General features: G+C 36.3%; 1 long non-coding RNA gene across 1 annotated transcript in view; it reads right to left on the bottom strand.

Moving 5' to 3' along the window:
• Positions 1–15,247: 15,247 nt before the first annotated feature.
• The window catches only part of LOC137495392 (uncharacterized), a 143,023-nt gene continuing 139,803 nt past the window's right edge, over positions 15,248–18,467 (bottom strand). Inside the window, exon 4 of the long non-coding RNA XR_015476117.1 lies at positions 15,248–16,835. This is a non-coding gene — a long non-coding RNA (uncharacterized LOC137495392). The remainder of the gene's footprint in view (positions 16,836–18,467) is intronic.

Raw genomic sequence — 18,467 nt, 5'->3', positions numbered from 1 at the left:
GAAGCTCAATATGTCATAATCATTCAGAACGCAGATAGAACCTTATAACTCCAAGGTGATTATATGTTTGAGAATTAACAATAATAATAGCCTACTCATATTAACCTTTATTTTACATCGAAAGAATCGTAAGAAAGAATCGTGATCTCGATTTTAAGCAAAAAAAAAATCGTGATTCACATTTTAGCCAGAATCACGTGCGATTTCACGACCGTAAATACATCATTACATGAAGACAGAAATGACATTTCGGGTGAATTTTACCTTTTAAATACAGTATGTGACACTTTTAACGCCATTTCAAGGTGTTAATGTTGCTGTGAAGACTTCTGTGGCCAATTGTCTTCTCTCCTGACCTTGAAAATATAATTGGCTACATCGTAAAAAAAGCTAAATTAGGTTCACATGTAGGGTTGAATAGAGATCGTGATCTTTTTTCGATTAATCAAGCAGCCCTAATTCATGCTGAGTCAGGCCCGCTAATCTTTTAATCTTTTCCTGTTTAAAAAAACTATAAATAAATACAGAAATAAATGAAGACTGGCTTTAATTTATTAGTAATATAGCTATATGTCTAATTTGTTATAGCTTTTGTATTGTTATTATTATATCTGATTTTTCTATGCTCTCATTCTGTGAATGATCTAATCGTGACTTAAACGTCCAATAATTGATGACACATTATCTCGACTCGTAACCACAGTTACCTCTCACCTCACATCCTCTATTAAACATCGTTCAGCATTTTAAAGCAGCTTACATGCATTCATGTGGTGCCTGGGTCATGACCCATATTACTTTTTATTCAGAAGAAATCACTTTAAACCTGTTAAGTCATCAAGCGGTGGTGCGTTTATCTACCAGCCTCTGCAGGAGGGAACTCTGGACGCTGTTTTAGCCACTGAAGCATAAGGTGCCCTTGCTGGGCCATAGTATAAAATTACATTCCCCTTCTTTTGCTTTTGGCGGGATGCCGAGGTGAAGCTATTGTCCCCACCGTACAGCGCTTGCGACATGAAATAACACATAAATGAATTATTTGGTCAGAGCGGGGAAGCAGTGAAATTAATCAAAGGTGCCATGGCTCTATTGTAGCTGTTCACTCTTCTTGATGGCATTCTGCATTTGGGGGGAAAAAGGGAGAAGATAATGGCTGGAGGAGATTCGTTCTCTTGTTTTGCATTCTTACTTTCACCTCAACAAAAATCAACGGCCTTCATGGTTTTTGGTGGTTCGCTAATGTCTAGTGTAGAAGAAAATCCAAAAGTTTTTTTAATTCATGTTTCTACAAATTCAGCTTAAAGTAATGTGCTTGATATTAGATCTAGTCATTGCTGAAAGACACAACTTACATAGCATATTCATTTAAGTTGGATAATTAATTTAATTAGATTAAATCAGTAAATGGCAGCACAATGTACATTTCAAGAGCTCACACTTAGCTGATAATCAATACAGCGTAATTGGCATGCTGTCCCAGGAGAGAGCCCTGAGCTCCTTATCCTTGAGCTTGGGGCTCACTCCCGTTAGAAGGGCGAGAGGGGAGTTCGAGCTCAGGTAGGTCTCGAGAACTCCCCTGCTTGTCGCCATGTGAGAAGTGTCAACTAAGGTTGTCTTGGGTGGTTATTTGGTTTAGTCGATTGGCTATAGTGTATGTTTTTGGACAGGGGTGGAAACCGGGGAACCCGGGGGAAACCCACGCGCACATGGGGAGAACATGGAATCTCCGCACAGAAACACCAACCAGCCTGATAGGAAGTTGGACTTACGGTGTTCTTGCTGTGAGGCAAAAGTGCTAGCCACCCACCGTGTCACCCTATCGGAAAAAAAAGGGTGTGAAGTAGGGGTGGAATGGGGGGGTGGGGGTGGGGGAGGTGGACTTCAAGACAAAGATAACTGGAGTGAAAAACTGCTTATTTATAATGCGTCAGTAATCATCTAATATCTAATAGGGCAGATTACGGAGCTAATAAGGAGCCAGCCATGTTGATCATAAACAAGTGATCCTCTTGAAATTAGTTTATAAATAAAACAAACTTAATAATAAATCCAATAGAGTGTGTTACTTGCTATTGCATCGTAAAGTTTATTAGCAATGTCTGTGGTAGAATTGATTTTATTTAATATTTTATTTCTAATTTAAGATATATTGCTTGATAATATTAGCAGAATTGGCGTCCCAAGAGAGAACTCTGTGCTCAGAGATAATTGAGCCCAGGGCTCCTGCCAGGTCAATTAGCACGTAAGGGCTTCTGAGATCAGGCAGGTCTCGAGAGCTTCCCCTGGTAAAAGAGGAAAAGGAGGAGATGGGGTGGAAGGGGGGATTCATCCAAAACTAAGATAAGGCAGCACAGGGTGACATCGGTCTATTTATTTTAGACTTCGATCAATCCGATCAATCCGATTGGATTATCAATAGATTACAGCTGCAATCAATCATATCACATGCTCCTCTCAAAATTAGTTTATAAAACTTCACGTATTGTTGTCAAAGTTGGTATCGCAGACGTATTTATTTACAATGTTCACAGTCACAACAAGGAAAAGGAACTATCAATCACAGCAGGCACATTGACACACTGGACTGGGAGTGACAATTCAAAACCGGACCATAAACTAAACCAACACAGGGGTATACTGTAAATACACAGGACACAATTACAGATTACAAACAGGGTGGAACTTATGACCATTAACAAACAGCGGTGAACTAAACATTGAGGTCACATGACATAAACATACACACATGGAACATGGCACAACAGAAAATCACATCACACAACTACACAGACAAACCAGACAATGTGACAATTGTCTGCTTGTTTTTATTTGTATTAGACATATTTTTGGTAAAGCAAAAGCTGGAATTGAATGCAAAAATCAGTGATAATTACACCTTATACAAAATAAATAAATAAACAAAGCATTTAATAAAATATATTAAACATAAAACAGCTTAATAATAATAATAATAATAATAATAATGGAACATAGCTTCATTTAAACAGCAAATTTCAACCCAGGCTTATTTTAAGTTACGTACTCCTATATACAATGTCAAATACATCCCAGTCGATAGTGTTTTCAAAAGCACTGATTGACCTCTCCACCCTCTTCCCTAAACCCAACCGACAGTTTCCAAATGCAATCCAGAAAAAGAAAAACCCCCTCTGCAGCCTGATTTTTACCATGTTTTCAGTTTTCACCACATTCTCACCCCGTTATATTTTATTTTTATTATTTTATGTTTATTTATTTATTTATTTATTTATTTATTTATTTTGGCTTTTATTTTTGTCTTACCTGCTTTCTGAAACTGTTCTTCACCGGACTCGACACCTGTCATCATGGTCAACTCAGTTCTGCATCTCAAGTTTGGCAATGTACGTGGCAATACGTAGCTCTGGCTAAATAATTTGCGATCTTCAGAAACGTATATAGATGTATATAGATGTATAAATATATATTATATATATATATATATATATATATATATATATATATATATATATATATATATATATATATATATATATATATATATAAAATGAGCAAACCACAATAATATATGCATTTACAATAAATATAACATGTCATAAAAAATTGATTTGTAACATTAAGTTAATATTTCTCTAAATATATTAACATTAATGAAATAAAGTTTTACAAATAAGTATTTTTAAATACAAATAAACCATCCTATTGTGATGTACTAAAATCCAGACCACATCAAATGGGTTTTTATTTTACATTAAAAATGATTAAAGTTTTCTGCTAAACTAATAGCTATTTTATATATATATTTTTTACATCTTTTAATGCAGTCAGCGCTGTCGCCTCACAGCAAGTAGGTCACAGGTTCAAGTCTCAGCTGGGCTAGTTGGTATTTCTCTGTGGAATTTGCATGTTCTCCCTGTAAGTTAAAGTGTAAGTTTCCTTCGGGTGCTCCGGTTTCCCTCACATTCTAAAAGTGCAGCTGAAAGGGCATGCGCTGTGTAAAACATATGCTGGAATAGTTGGCGGTTCATTCCGCTGTGACAACCCCTGCCAAAAAAGGGAATAAGCCGAAGGAAAATGAATAAATGAATGAACTTTAATTGCAAAGAGAGGAACCGGGCAGTCTGAAGGACCTTCCGGGTTCACAGTGAAAGCTTATTTAAAAGGTTGCAAGCTTTTTCTACGAACTTGATGTTCTACTGGGCCTCGTGCCAGTGTGTTCAGCTTTGTGTAGGTGTGAATTGCCTTAGGTAAATTAAATTAATGCAACAAGAGGTTAAATGCATCATTTGTAGGTCCGCTTGCTAAGCATCTGGAAGGTAAATAAATGCAGGTACTGTGGGGAAATAATCTTGTTTACATTTCAGGCTGTATAATTAATCTGTAAGAAGCGATATCGAGTAGATCATTTCCGTAAGAACAGCCTAATTCTCTAAGGCCACGTTTAATTCTTACATCACTATACATCCTATTTTTTTTATTTATTTTGTTTAAGTTTAATTGCTAAAAGAACAGGTTTTAGCTTGGCAGCTGGTGCCATTTCAGAGGGAAAATGTAAATTGTAGGATGTCCCTCAATACAAATACCCTAGTGCATGCGTAAGGAAAGAGTTAGAGAGAGTGAAATAAAAAGATTGCATGCTTAGATTTTGAAAAACCGATGCGAATGAGTCCAAATTAGCATAAAACCGGCAGCTAGCTCTCTGCAACTCTCACATGGTCGCCCACTGAAGCTAAGCAGGGCTGCACCCGGTCAGTACCGGGATGGGAGACCACATGGGAAAGCTAGGATGCTGCCGGAAGTGGTGTTAGTGAGGCCAGCAGGGGGTGCCCAACCTGTGGTCTGTGTGGGTCCTAATGCCCCAGTATAGTGACGGGGACGCTAAATTACTTAGTTAGCGCCGTCTTTCGGATGAGATGTTAAACCGAGGTCCCGACTCTCTGTGGTCGTTAAAAATCCCAGGATGTCCTTCGAAAAGAGTAGGGGTTTAACCCCGGCATCCTGGTGAACTCAGTCATCATGGTCAACTCAGTTCTGCATCTCAGGTTTGGCAATGTACGTGGCAACACGTACATCTGGCTACATAATTCGCGATCTTCAGAAATGTATATAGATGTACATTTTTAGGATGAGCCTATATTGGCAAATTTGCAACAAATCCAATGCGACGAGCAAGTGCTTTACCAAGATAAAAAAGCTGTAGAATCAAATATAAGAAATGGAGCAAGCTGAAATATTAAAAAAATAAAATAAAAATGAGAATACATCACAATAATATATGCAATTACAATAAATATAACGTCATAAAAAATTGATTTGTAACATTAAGTTAATATTTCTCTAAATATATTAACATTAATAAAACAAAGTTTTACAAATAAGTATTTTTAAATACAAATAAACCATCCTATTGTGATGTACTAAAATCCAGACCACATCAAATGGGTTTTTATTTTACATTGAAAATGATTAAAGTTTTCTGCTAGACTAATGGCTATTCTCCTAAGCATCCCCATATTCAATTGGCTTCATCACTCTGTCTCCTCTCCACCAATCAGCTGGTGTGTGGTGTGCGGTCTGGCGCAAAATGGCTGCCGTCGCATCATCCAGGTGGATGCTGCACACTGGTGGTGGATGAGGAGATCCCCCCATTGTGTAAAGCGCTTTGAGTGCCCAGAAAAGCGCTATTTAAATTTAAGGAATTATTATTATTATTATTATTATTAAAAAGTCCAACATGTTGCGCTTAGGTGAATGAACTCAGGTGTTGTTTACCTCAATGGTGGCGTTAGGGTGTCAGTTTGTGAAGTAGGGCCACAACTTGCTGAAAAAAAAAGTCTTATCTTCGATTTAAATGCCTGGAAGTCCATTTACTGTGAAATCCAAGCTAGAGAATATAGATGCTGAAAGTTGGCATCGTTTTCTGTCCGGATATAGCAATGGAGATGATTGGTTGGTGGGAAAAGGTCACATTCAGCGATCTCTGCATCTGTCCAGATGATATGCTGGTTAATATGAAGTACTTTGGAGATGATTTGATACAAAAAGGACTGTAATAGCAGAGCAGAACTGCATCATCAGTGCCTGTGGCAGCCTTTTCAATTGCCGCAGGAAGTACAGACTTTGTTGTTGTTGTGGAGAAGACATGAAATGATGGAGGGAGGATGAGGGGAATGATTGGGAAATGATGCAAGTATGATTTAAACTTGCGTTTCCAGCAGAAGCCTCACTGCGCGTTATGGCTTTGACCATCCATGCCGATTGTACAATTGGAGATCTTACTGTAGGGTTGCGCCAGCTTTTTGTATTATCACACTTGAAATTGAGAGTTAACTTCAGTTTAGTAATGTGGAGTTGAGGATTTCTGCACTACTAGTGCCACTTAATAATTGTAGGAACAACAAAACACGAATTAAGCATGTTTCTGAACAAAGCTCAGGTTTATAAAAGCGAACGTCACATCTCAACATGTAAAAATTGTCTACTTTTTATTACATTTCCACCATTCTAGTCACAATCCTGGGCGTAACGATAGTCAATTGCCCTGCAGCAAGAAGGTTGCTGGATCGAGGTTCGGCTGGGTCAATTGGCACTTCTGTGTGGAGTTAGCATGTTCTCCTCCAGGTGCTCTGGTTTCCCCCACAAGTCCAACAACATGTGCTATAGGTGAATTGGATAAGCTTAATTTTACATCTTGAATGTTTGTGAATGAGTGTGTATGGGTGATCCCAGTGATGGATTGCAGCAGGAAGAGTATCCGCTTCGTAAAAAGGAAAAAAAAAATGAATACATAATAATAATACGTATATATATATATATATATATATATATATATATATATATATATATATATATATATATATATATATATATATATATATATATATATATATATATATATTGTAGTAAAGTTCGTTGTTGTGGGAAGAAGGCAGGGTCGGCGTTTCAGGTGAACAAAAATGTTCGCGATTTCGCAGGTCAGAGTTCACCAAGCTTGAACTCTGCACCGCAGCAACCTGCGAAACTTGACGCATGACCCTGCGTTTCCGGTCTGATGCATTTGCATGCGTATGAATGGAAGTCTATGGGAGGAAAAGCCCAGTGTGACTGCAGCTTGACTCCTTGGACAACGTTTCAGCAAAAATTAATACTATTAGCTTTCATCTGTTGAACTGTTGGTTTATTAATACAATAATACTAGAACTACAGAGGTGGTCATTTTATCCTGATACTTAAAAAAAAAAAAAAAAACATACATGCATATATATATATATATATATATATATATATATATATATATATATATATATATATATATATATATATATATTATATAGAAAATTCTGCTCTGCAGTTTAAAAGAGTGACTTTTATTGACATTGTTAATTCAAACAACTAAAATGTACAAGAAATTATATGTAGAGAAAATTACCTGTAAAATATCAGAAAATGTACTGTCAGCCTATTTAGTTTAGTTTTTCATAGTTGTTTTCGTAGTGTAATATATAAGACCAACTCAGACAATATATCACTTTAAACTATTCAGAATGGTTAGAAATGTTCATAAAATGTTCACATCACTTTTTGAGCTTTTCAAGGTTAAAAGAAAGATCAGGATCCCATAATGCAACTCGAAAGCATAAAGAACATGGGACATAATGTATACTTCATTCTAACATTGTTTTGTGTGTGTGTGTGTGTGTGTGTGTGTGTGTGTGTGTGTGTGTGTGTGTGTGTGTGTGTGTGTGTGTGTGTGTGTGTGTGTGTGTGTGTGTGTGTGTGTGTGTGTGTGCTTTTAACAAAACACAAAAGAGTATATCTGCTTTGAATGGTCATAGCGGTCAAATTGGCTGCATGCATTTCATCATCCACTGCTTGTTACCCAGCTATTAAATATGAATGCCTCTGGTGTCTAGAAACTTTCTACTAGCAAAAACATAACTTCATAACTTTGTAGTTTTGAAGTTTTTGCCATCAATAATTTTGTGTCTTTATTATATTACTTTATTTGCTATATTACAAAAAAAAAAAGTTGAAGTCAGAATTATTAGTCCCCCTTTGATTTTTTATTTATTTTTTAACTATTTCACAAATGATGTTTAACAGAGCAAAGAAATTTTAACAGCATGTCTGATGTTAATGTTAATGATAGCAAGTTAATGATGCTAATGTTTTTTTTCTTCTGGAGAAAGTCTTATTTGTTTTATATTTCGTCTAGAATAAAAGCAGTTATTAATTTTTTAAACACCATTTAAAGGTCAAAATTATTAGCCCCTTTAATTTATATATTTTTTTGCGATTGTCTACAGAACAAACCATCGTTATACAGTAACTTTCCTAGTTACCCTAATTAACTTAGTTAAGCCTTTAAATGTCACTTTAAGCTGTATAGAAGTGTCTTGAAAAATATCTAGTCAAATATTATTTACTGTCATCATGAATAAGATAAAATAAATCAGTTATTAGAGATGAGTTATAAAAACTATTATGATTAGAATGTGCTGAAAAAAAACTTCTCTCTGTTAAACAGAAATTGGGGAAAAAATAATAAACAGGGGGTCTGATAATTGTGACTTCAACTGTGTGTGTGTGTGTGTGTATAAATATACTGTATGTATGTATATTTCTAAAATATTCTTAAAGTATAAGCAGCAAATCAGTAGTTAGCCAGAAAAGGTGTAAATCGCCTGAGACCGTACGTTCTTTCTCTGTTTCACAAACGCTATCATTTTCACAATCCCCCAAAAGCCAAGGATGATACATCTAGTGCTGCTGCCCTGGTCATGGAGACCTTGAGAAACTCTCTCAACTAGTGTGAAAACTTCCTCCGACTGCTGACCAGACCTTCAGTGAATGTGCTTGCAGAGCCGAAAGGTCAGCAGATAAAACCATGAGCTCGGGCTCGCATTCAGACCGCGGCCGATCCAGCGTCAGGATTCGCTCATTGACTTCGGCGTCACATTCAAAACAGTAATCTCACAGCTTCTCCCAACCGAGCCGTCCCATCTGCCCACGCCAGACTCCATCTGTCAGAGGATCTCTATCTTCCTGACGCACTGGAAACAGTGTGTGAGGCTGTGAACACACACCTCTGACTCAATAAAGCTGCATACAATCTCCTCATCCTGCTTGCACAATACTATAGTCAATTCTGGAGGTTTTTTGAATTGCGCTTTGCATGATGCATATCGTTTCATACCAGCTTTGCAGAAAGTAGGAGTGCTTCTAATTATTTTAGTAAATTTTAATTAAGATTTAACAATTTGCAAATGAACAATGTTGTAATGCAATAATGTGCACCTTTTAAAAGCTGTTCTGAAACAAAAAATAATTGTGAAAAGTGATTTGAATTGAATTAAATTGAGATTATCAGACCGGGTATCCGCAGAGTCTCAAATGTCTTCAATTCAAAATCACAACTTTAGACCTTAACAAGTCTTAAAATCACTGAAATAATGTCTTGTAGGTCTTCAATTATTTTAAACCAGTCTTAATTTTACTTTGTTTATACCAGAGATGCCCAAAGTCGGGCAAAGTTGGCCCATTGTAACCTTTGATTTGACCCACCATCCCATCTGAGAGGAGAGTGAGAATGATGGAGAGGGTTGGGGCAAATGCCTTTAACACAGAGATCATCGTTTCTAATCTGATATAACCTTTTTCGTTTGTTTTATTGCTGAGCTATAAAAGCAAACTGAATTGAATTGTTTCAGTTAAATGTTGTAAATGAATCAAATGTAAATACTGTCACTAGACAGATAGAGGACTATGCAGAAGACATCGACGAGCAAATCTAGACAAAAACTTGTGTAATTCTGTTATAAATGAGATTGTTTTGTTTTTATTGTAAAAAGTTCATTATAAAATGTAAAAAAAATACTGTTTAAGTTAATATAAAGCAGTGTTTCTAGTTATTCTTAAACGCTATTAATTAAATAAATTAGGAAATTACAGATGACGTCTACATTTACCTTCAACTCACTAGCCTCAATCAAGATTGGTTTTTGGCTCTTTATAAGAAAAGGTTTGGGCACCCCTGGTTTGTACCTTTTCCAGTACTTGGTTGCGGCTGGAAGGGCATCCCTTGCTTAAAACATATGCTAGGGTAGTTGGTGGTTCATTCCCCTGTGGCGACCCCTGGTGAATGAATGAGTGAATGAATAAATGTAAAGCTAGCCAGTTGATCCGACACACATCCAATCACCAACATTACATCTCAATAAAACATTTATCCAAACTATATGCATAATTAATATTATAACAGTCTGTTAGTTTAGTTATATTTTAGTTTAGTTTTTAAAGAGTTTCAACTAGGGTCTGCTTGTTTTGACAGATTGTTTAAAATAAATTGGAAATATAAAATATAAGAAATTCATTAGTTAGCATTAGTTTTTAGATGGGGCAAGTACATATTTTTAAAATACTTCAGGCTCATACACACCGGCACGCTTTTCATTTGCGTCAATCACAACCCAAGCTCATTCTGGAAACGTAGCCCCGCGGACGTTTCTGGAGGCCGCGATTCACGTGGCTGGAGGTACGTACGGCCGCGTTTAGTTTTTCTCGAGCGAACGCTGCGGAGCGGTGTGGCGCCGCTCCAATCCTCCTCTTCGCGCTCGCCGGCTGACCGCTTTCCCGCTACTGCCAGTTTGCCCGCTTAGCTCGCATCGTTATGTCGGCGGAGTGGAGGCGCAGAGGAGGAGGAGCCGGCCGCGGGGACGAATGGGATCGGTTCCGGGGAAGAGCGGTTCCAGAAATCAGGTAAGATGAAAAACAGAATCCGAAAAATAAGGGCGAGAACGCGGTCTAAATCGAAGATGAGGGCCTTTGCTTTTTTTCTGGACAGCTTTTGCAAACCGTCACTTGGGTTTAGGGAAGAAGGAGGAGAAAAAGGAGGGCGGCTGGCCAGTTGGACGGACGGTCGCTCCACAACGGTCTCCGGCGGCTTTTCGCTCGAGAACAGCACGGGCGCGAACGCTGCGTGCTCCCGAGAGGTGCTCGAGACTTGAAAAATCTCGCACAGCGGCCTCTTGCGGATCCGCGAAAACAAAAACTGCTCGAATACGTACCTCCCGAGACGTATTTTGCGGTCCGCAGGAACGTCCGTGGGGCTACGTTTCCACAATGAGCCCAGATTGGTCAATCAAGTCTTATCTCACAAGGAAGCGTAAGTATTTTACTATTTGTCAGTTTAGTGGCTAATTCGTATAAATTCGTTTGAGTTCAGTCGTACAAAAATGTACGATTTTAAAAAGGCGGCATGGCACCTAACCCCACCCCTAACCTCACTGTCATTGGGTGATGAGCAAATTGTACTAAATAGTACAAATTAGATCGTACGAATTCATACGAATTAGCCATTAAATCAAAAAGTTACGAATTACCGTGAGATTGTGTTGGTCAAACCCGAGCGATTTTCACTGGTGTCGAGCAGAAGAGTATGTAAAATCACTCCTTGAGGTTAGATGGCGTTACACTACACTACTTTAATCAAACACACCTGCTTATAGATTTCTAGTGATTTTGAAGACTCTAGGCTGCGTTCGAAACAGTATACTTCCATACTATATAGTACGCTAAAATCAGTATGTGAGCCGAGTAGTATGTCCGAATTCATCGAATTCGAAAAACAGTAAGCGAGAAGTACCCGGATGACTTACTACTTCCGGCGAGATTCTAGAGTGCGCATCCCACGCATGCTGCGCTATCCCATGATGCCCCGCGAGCGAACTCATGAATGAGAGTAAAGCGACATAATTGACGCAGGCTGGTCAGGTGACCATGACAAAATGGCAGATGTAGTACGTCCGAATTCCATTCATACTTTTTACATTCATACTGTATTGAACGTACTTTTTTAACGGCCGAGTAGTACGTTTAAATTCAAATGCAGTACCTACTGAGTACTAGGCGGTTTCGGACGCAGACGCTGATTGGCATGTTCAGGTGTTTTTGATTAGAGTTGGAGCTAAACTATGCAAGACACCAGCCCTACAAGACCGAGTTTGCCCACCCCTGGTCTAAACTGTGTATTTTCCAGATCTTTGGAGCTCAGTGTGAATATGCTCGTCCATCTTTTGCTGTCTTTTTCTCTTCTCTGTATTATCTGACATTTTCCATCTTTAAATAACGTGATTGTGTGATAGAGACTTGTTAAGTTCACAGCAGGTAAACCATTTGAAGACTGCAGCTTGTGCTGAAAGTCTTCTCCTGAAAGGGCCAAACACTCATTGGCCTCATTAATTAAGAGTGATGAAGCTGCTTACAGACTCGACATGAAACACCTGCTGCAGATCTCACATACTGAACTCAACTCTCTGAAGACTGAGGAGAGCCATGTCAATCTTTGAGCATCACCGCTGCAAACTGAACCAGAAGAGAGAGCAATTTCTTTCTTGGAAATAATCATGTGTCTGTGCAGGCTAGAAGATGTAGCAGTGCCACCTGGAAAGGCTGAATATGTAAACATTGCATCAATAACTGCAATGCAACCCTAAATGCGAGCTCAATGCAATGCTGAAATCTCTGAATAGCAGCTGATATAATGTCAAATATGTATATATATATATGTCTGGATCTCGAATCTGATTGGCTGATAGCCGTGCACCCATACAGCATCTTCACCCTTGTGTATTACTCCACCCACATGACAAGGAGAAGAATAAACTCACTACAATTTGACAAATATTGCACCTGTTGGACAACATTATGTACTTTTGAAGCTTTTTTTAGGTGAGAATGTGGTTGTTTAGGTTGTAAATATGTGATTTATTTATTAAGATAGTGCCAAATTTTAAATATTTATAATTTTGGATATTCAGAGATTGATAGCTAGTCATTCTGAGCAGAGCAAAGACGGTTGACATTCTGCCACAAGATGGCAGCAAAGACTGCATAATAAGTCTTATGTGGGAGAAAAACTCAGTGGTTTCTCAACGTAAATTTCAAGTGACATTCGATCTCTCTCCTTTGAATTTTTTAGTGCTGTATTTATACCATTTATACCAAGTGACGTTGACGTGAAGTAGTAATGTTTTCTGCTGTTCTGACGTCAGCTGTAGTGTGAATGAATGGCTATAGTAGTTCCTAATACAAAAGGATTATTGAGACTCCGTGTTTGATTATCTTTTTTTTATACATAATTATGTTGTTGAACTGTTGTATAAATGCAATATCACACTCGTAGCAGTGCAATATGGCTGTATATTGTCACTGGTGGAACACTAAGGCACTTGACCTGTGGCCTCGAGTTAACACACACCTCCCATCAAATATATTATTGTTATTATTAATCTTATCATACATTTATAAATAAATTAAATAGTAATTGATGCATAACAATATCACATACAACCATATTTTAAAAAGTATTTTCTTATTCAATAAATAATATGTTAATGATCATATCCATTTCCTAAACATTATTAATGTTCCTAAATAATCAATATGGTAATAAAATTAGATAATATATTTTTTATGGCTTTTCAAAAGGCGAGATTAGTAAAATGTTTATTTTTTTGTTTGTTGTTTGTTTGTTTATTTATTTGTTTATTGAATATATGTATTTAATACTTCTCACCTATTCAAATATTTTGATCAAACATTGAAATATAAAAATTTTTGTATAAAAAAATTATACATTTAAAAAAAAAATATATATATCGATTGTGCTACCCACTGCGCCACCATTATGCCTATGTAGAATATAAAAATATACATTTATAACATAAATGTAAAAAAAAAAAAAATATATATATATATATATATATATATATATATATATATATATATATATATATATATATATATATACACACACACACACACACACACATATATATATATATATATATAATTTTTTTTTTTTTACATTTATGTTATAAATGTATATTTTTATATTCTAAATAGGCATAATGGTGGCGCAGTGGGTAGCACGATCGCCTAACAGCAAGAAGGTCGCTGGATTAATTTGCATGTTCTCCCCGTCTTCACGTGGGTTTACTCCGGGTGGTCCGGTTTCCCCCACAGTCCAAACACATGCGCTATAGGTGAATAGAATAAAGTAAATTGGCCGTAGTGAATGTGAGAGTGTATGGGTGTTTCCCACTATGGGTTGCAGCTGTAAGGGCATCTTCTGCGTGAAACATATGCTGGATAAGTTGGCAGTTCATTCCACCGTGGCGACCCCCTGATTATGAAAGGGACTACGCTGATAATGAATGAAAATTTTAAATATACCAATTTACATGATTTATTCTGCTGATCCAAAACTGCGATTTTAGCTTCAGTTTTTAGTGTCACATGATCCTCTAGACATCATCCAAGTTGTCTGATTAACAGTTAAAATGGCAGAATATCACACTTTAATGTATTTGTTCAATATTTACGTGCATTTTAAATTGTAGTTTATTCTTGAGAATCAAAGCTGAAAATCCATCATTATTACTTCACTCTCGATTGTTACTTGACCCTTCAGAAGTCATTCTAGAAGCATTATTAATGTGGAATAAGATGTGCTGCTTCATATTATTCTGAAAACAGAATTCATGTTTCTTTGAAGAATAGAAATATGAAAAATTCAGCTTTTATTTGAAACAGAAATCTTGTGTAGCATTATAAATGTCTTCTACTCTGCCAATTTTGACCAGTTTAATTCTTTCTCATTAAGAACCATCTGTGTAATAAAAGGTTATACCATATTTAATGTTGCATGTATTTTTAAATATTTTCTTCTGCCTCCTCCATGGTCCGCCGCTGCAATCTTGTTTGTGGCATTCGCATATTTGACAACACTTTCTGGCACATTCATGCACAATGCAAACCGCCGTGACTGATGTGCCACGTCAACTTAATTTCCTTTAGATTATGCTGATGATGGCGAATAATGTGGCTGCATCTGAAACTAAACTGACATTTATTTGCCCAGCAACTTAATGAAAGTTGCTCAAACTCTGCGGCTCCGAGTTTCACAGTGATATCCATTTTCACCCACTCCTTTACTCGGCTGATGTTGAAATTCACAGAGGTTTGAATGTGGTCCTTTATGGTAAAGTTTAATAACATCAGTTTAGGCATTAAATAGGGTTGATTTATTTATTTATTTATTCATTTATTAGCAATTAAATTATTTTTGATCACAAAAAGCAGTTAAGCTAATCGATTCGACAACATGACAAATAGCATGGAACCCAACCTTTTTTTTTTTTTTTTTTTAACAGTGTAACCACTTAAGAAGCAAAACAATTTATTTGTGCAAGGATATTGAGTTTATTTACAACATTATCCATTATCACCTTTAATCATCTGCCTCAATTCCTAAACTTTTCCTTCCTTTGACCTTAAAAAACAGTTAGTCTGTATTCCAGAATGACAAAGCCCCATAGTGATCAAATGTCTTCGAGCACATGAGCGGCGTCCTTTATCACAACGTATCTCTGATCATCAGTTTTGACGTGAAAAAATGAATCTATGAATTAATGAATGGATGGGTGGATGGATAAAAAAATGAATAAATGGGTAAATAATTGATTTGTCTATTTCATAATGACAAAGCCCCATTGTGATCAAACGTCTCTGAGCAGCAGGAGTGGCGTCTTTTGTCATGGCGTATCACTGATCATCAGTTTTGATGTGAATGAATGAATGAATGAATAAATTAATGAATGAATGGTTGGATAAATGAATGAATGGTTGATTGGGTAATTGAATGGATGAATTTTTGCTTGGTTTGTTGGTTAAATGGATGAATGAATGAATGTTTGATTGGGTGAATAAAATAAATAAATGTTGGTTGGTTGTTTAAATGAATGAACGAATGAATGAATGAATGAATGAATGAATGAATGAATGAATGAATGAATGAATGAATGAATGAATGAATGAATGAAAGGATAAATTAAATTCCATACTGGCAAAATGTCATTGTGATCAAATGTCTCCAAGCAGCATAAGTGGTGTCTTTTATCACGGTGTAGCGCTGATCATCAGTTTTGATGTGAATATATGAATGAATGAATGAATGAATGAATGAACAGTTGGGTGAATTAATTACTAAATGAATGAATCTTTAATTGGGTGAGTGAATGAATGGCTGTTGGTTGGATTGTTTTGTTGATTGGTTGGTTGCATGAATGAATGAATGGTTGATTGGGTGAATGAATGAATGGTTGGTTAGTTGGTTGGTCGATCGGTCCGTTGGTTGGATAGATAAATGGATTAAATAATTAATTAAATAATGAATGTGTGGTTAGTTAAATGAATTGAATTGTCTGTGTTCCATATTAACAACAACAAAGTCCTATTGTAAACAAATGTCTCCGAGTAGCATGAGTGACGTCTTTCATCATGGCTTAGCACTGGTCATCATTTTTGACATGAATGAATGAATGAATGAATGAATGAATGAATTGTTGAGTTAATTATTGAATGAATGAATAAATAAATGAATGAATGAATAGTTGGTTGGTCGAATGGATGGGTGGATGAATGAATGATTTATTGAATGAATAAATGAATCAATGAATGTTGGTGGTTGGTCAAATGGATGAATGAATGGTTTGCTAAATGAATTGAATTGTCTGTACATATTTCATAGTGACCCATTGTGATCAAATGTCTGCGAGCAGCATGAGTGGTGTCTTTTATCCCAGCGTAGCGCTGATCATCAGTTTTGACGTGTTGTTTGTACTACAGGAGTACTTTTGCTTAGTCTCGGTTTGCTGAAATCTCCCAGAATAATAAGTGAAGAGTGGTTTCTCCAATTCCCCATCTGCTATCTGTTCAGCCTCCGCGGCACCAGCTGAAGGTGTACAAGCCGGCCCAGATAAAAGATGCAAACTCTGGAGAGGGGTAGAAGCGTTTATTTTATAGGACATGATTATAGGCAAGCAGGTTTTCAATAACAGTGCTGTATTGTGGAAACCAAAGCCATTAATATACAAGGTAAAGTCGCCTACTGTATTTCTTTCATTTCTAATAATTTTTCTTTACTTTGGAATATAAAGTGTACCAAGATGTAGCCAGTTAAAAGATCATTTGTTCATTGGTGGATCATTCATTGTATGCATTGGTAGACTCTAAACACACTATTCTCCTCTGTTCTCTCATCTTCGAAACAAAAAGTAATGGTGACAAAAAAACTTTATGTAGAAGATGCCTATACAGCTGAATATTGTACACTACTCTTTTTTTTCTACAATAATTTTTGTCCATGACCACAGTCAATTATTATAAATTCTGTATTTATTTTGATATGTTATGGTAAAAAAGGAACCATTTCTTTGATTAGACTTGATAGATTTATTGATTAGATTAATTAGATAGAACAACCTTTTCAAGTTTTTATATGAATGGTTGAATGAATTTATGATTGAATAATTGGTTGGTTGGTTGGGTGGGTGGGTGAATGAATAAATGAATGAATACTATCTGTGAATGAATATGAATGAATGTGTGGTTGGTTGGTTGGTAGGATGAATGAATTAATGAATAAATTATTGCTATCTGTAAATGAATGAATGAATCAATGAATGGGTGGTTGGGTAAAAGAATGAATGAATAAATGAATTCTATATGTAAATGAATGTGAATGAATGGGTGGTTGGTAAAAGGTTGATTGGGTGAATGAATGAATGAATGAATGAATGAATGAATGAATGAATGAATGAATGAATGATATAATTAATAAATGGTTGGTTGGTTGGTTGGTTGGTTGGTTGGGCGAATTAATGTACATTTGGTTGGGTGAATGACTGACTAAATGGGTGAGTGGGTAAATGAATAAATGAATAATGAATGGATGGTTGGTTGAGTTAGTGAATGAATGAATGAATGTATGGTTGGTTGGATGAAGAATGAATGGGTGAATGAATGAATGAATGAATGGTAAGGCTATTGAGTGAATGAATGAATTAATGTTTGGGTGAATCAGTCAATGGCTGGATGAAGGAATGAATGGTTAGATGAATTAATGAATTGGGTGAATTAATGTATGGTTGGGTTAATGGATGAATGAATGAATGAATGAATGAATTGTCCTCATGTCCTTCTCTCTGCCAATCATTAATTGAAAACAACTTTCTTTTTTATGAAGAGACCAGAAAACTGTGTTAATGCATTTTTTTTTTTTTTTTTTTGGTCATTTAAAAATAGATTACTCAAGGGTATGCCGGTGTCTGGTACAAACATGACAAAGTATTTAATGTTAGCAAAAATAGGACAAAAGTCTCCCTTAAGAAGTCTTAAGGAGAACACAGACCCCTGAGAGATTCTGGAGAGCTGCAGACGATCCTTCAGTTCTTTCAGGGACACCGTCTTAATAATAAACACTACACTTTACAGGCATTGTGACAGTATTGATCACGGTTTGCAGAGTTTTGATCTGCAAAAACAAATTAGAAGGTAATTAATTGAAAATAAATGTTACACAAATGCTATGCATATATTAGTATTTAATTAACTAGCATTTGATT

This window comes from Danio rerio, chromosome 1 (genome assembly GCF_052040795.2).
Source record: "Danio rerio strain M-AB ecotype USA chromosome 1, GRCz13ab, whole genome shotgun sequence".
In the NCBI taxonomy this organism is placed as follows: Eukaryota; Metazoa; Chordata; class Actinopteri; order Cypriniformes; family Danionidae; genus Danio; species Danio rerio.
This window is presented reverse-complemented; position numbering and strand designations above follow the sequence as displayed.